Source organism: Phyllostomus discolor, chromosome 1 (assembly GCF_004126475.2).
Source record: "Phyllostomus discolor isolate MPI-MPIP mPhyDis1 chromosome 1, mPhyDis1.pri.v3, whole genome shotgun sequence".
Lineage (NCBI taxonomy): Eukaryota > Metazoa > Chordata > Mammalia > Chiroptera > Phyllostomidae > Phyllostomus > Phyllostomus discolor.
Window position 1 is genome coordinate 193843651 of NC_040903.2, and position 2566 is coordinate 193846216.

General features: G+C 41.4%; 1 non-coding gene across 1 annotated transcript; it reads right to left on the reverse strand.

Moving 5' to 3' along the window:
* Positions 1 to 2103: 2103 nt before the first annotated feature.
* On the reverse strand, positions 2104 to 2207 carry LOC114493736. The gene has a single exon (XR_003684336.1). It is a non-coding gene; the product is annotated as a small nucleolar RNA U13 (small nucleolar RNA).
* Between the last annotated feature and the right edge of the window lie 359 nt (positions 2208 to 2566).

Here is a 2566-nt window from a genome sequence, read left to right on the forward strand (position 1 = left end):
TCCACACACAAGGGCTATTATTGTCACAGCCAGGAATCAGCCAGTATCCACTAGCCCCTGCTGCCTAGGGGGATGGTGGCAAGAAACATCTACACTGGAGCATGGAGGCTTGGAGACTTAGCCTAGCCCCCAGATGATACCCAGACTCCTGGGATATTTTCCCAAATACATGCTGAAACTATAATTGCAGTTGCAGACTATTATCCATTGTGTAGATGCATTAGGTGATTAGATGCATTGCTGCCTGTGCATCCATGCACAGGTGCACAGGTCAGACATCATACATTCATGGGCAATGACTTCTCAGGTGATATGCTGGCATCTCCAGGCTCACATATCATTTCTCCAAAGACAGTTACTATAGAGTAATAAGTAAAGCCACATATATGAATTTAGAAATTTTCTTCAGATTTCAAAGTGTGTTTCAAAAGAAAATACTTTTCGCCCCAGCTGGTGTGGCTCAGTGGATTGAGTGCTGGCCTTCGAACCAAAGGGTTGCTGGTTCAATTCCCAGTTGGGGTGCAATGCCTGGGTTGTGGGCCAGGTTCCCTAGTGTGGGGGTGTGCAAGAGGTAACCAAACATTGATGTTTCCCTCCCTCTCTTTCTCCATCCCTTCCCCTCTGTCTAAAAATAAATAAATAAAATATTTAAAATAAAATAAATTAAATGCTTTTCTAGCCTTGATTTTTGTTTGTCTTTATAGGCAGACTTCTCAATATTTGGCAGAACAACAACAAAAATCGGCTCCAACAAGGAGGCCAACACGTGAGGAAAGAGCCAGAAGTGGCTCGGTACAAGATAACTGAGAGAAGTCAACGTTGCTAAAAATGAATTCATCCCGTCCAGGTGAGTGCTAATTGAATGCGAATTATTTTATAGCTTTATTGAGGCACAGGTGATGCAACAAGCTGTGCGTATTTACCGTAGATGATATGATGATGCAGCTATTACCTATGAAAGCATCAATACAATCAAGATAATGAATACATACACCAACCCCATAAGTACTCTTGTGCCACTCTGTAATCCCTCCCTCCTGACCTTCTCCCCTTTCTCCATCTCCAGGCCATTGCTGATCTGCTTTCTTGTTGCTACCAATTCTAAGATTGTATATAAATGGGATTATCTTGTGTGTATTCTTTTTTTGTCTGGCTTCTTTCACTCTCTAGATTGAGTTTTACCCATAGTGTTGAGTACAGCAAGTTTATTCCTTTTCATTGCTGAGCAGCATACTGCTGTACCAATATATCAGAAATATCTATTTTCCTATTGATGGACATTGGGGTCATGCTGTGTACTGATGTTCCCCCCCGCCATGAAAATTCATGTGTTGAAGCCCTTACCCCCAATGTGACTACATTTGGGAAGAGAGTCTTTAGGAGGTAATTAAGACAAAGTGGCCTTGACCAGTGTGGCTTGGTTGGTTGGGCATTATCCCACAAAGTGAAAGGTCGCTGGTTCGATTCTTGGTCAGGGCACATGCCTGGGCTGTGGGCCAGGTCCCCAGACTGGGACACGAATGAGAGGCAACCAATAGATGTCTTTTTCTCACATCAATGTTTCTCTTCCTCCCTTTCTCCCTCCCTTCCTCTCTTTCTAAAAATCAATAAATAAAACCCTTAAAAAAGGTGAAATGAAATCATAAGGTGAGTCCCTAATCAGATAGAAGTATCGTCCTTATAAAAGAAACACCACAGAACTCTTGCACTCACTCAAGTGCCCTCTCCCCGCCCCTACTCCCATGCCCAGCACAGAGGAAAGGCCGTGTGAAGACACAGCAGCCATCTGCAAGCCAGGAAGAGAACCCTTACCAGAAGCTGAACACCGCTGGAAACTTGATCTCAGACCTCTCCAAAAATTGTGAGAAAATGAACTTCTGTTGTTTCCGACATGTAGTCTACAGTATTTTGTTATGGCAACCTGAGTAAACTAATACAGTTATGTATACTTCGGGGCTATTGCAAATGAAGCTCCTAGGAACCTTTGTGTACAAGTCTTTGTGTGGACAAAAGCTTTTGTTTCTCTTCAGTAAATATCTAGAAGTGGAATGGCCAGGTCCTGTGATACGTGTACACATATTCGTTACCTTTATTTCTTTTTAACATCAAATGGGTAATGTGCCGATGTCATAATAAGGTTTGAGGGAGACACATCACACACAAGAGCATGAACACCCAATCATCACACTTATGAACTACGGAAGGATCTGTACATTACCTTTTTAAAAAGACTGTTATTCAAGCACAGTTGTCTCCATGTACATTACCTTTTTAGAAACTGTCAACACTGTTTTCCAAAGTGGCTGTAACATTTTTCATCCCCTCCAGCAGTGAATAGGACTTCCAATCACTTTATATTCTCACCAATACTTAGCACAATCTTTTTTATTTTAAATAATTTAAACAGCAATTTAATTCATTCTAGTAAATGTGCCATAGTATCTCATTGTGGGTTTAGTTTGCATATCCTGAATGGCCAATACTATTGGTTGTTTCTTCATATACTTATTTGCCATCTCTCTATCTTCTTCAGTGAAGGATCTGTTCACTAGATCTTTCTATTCTT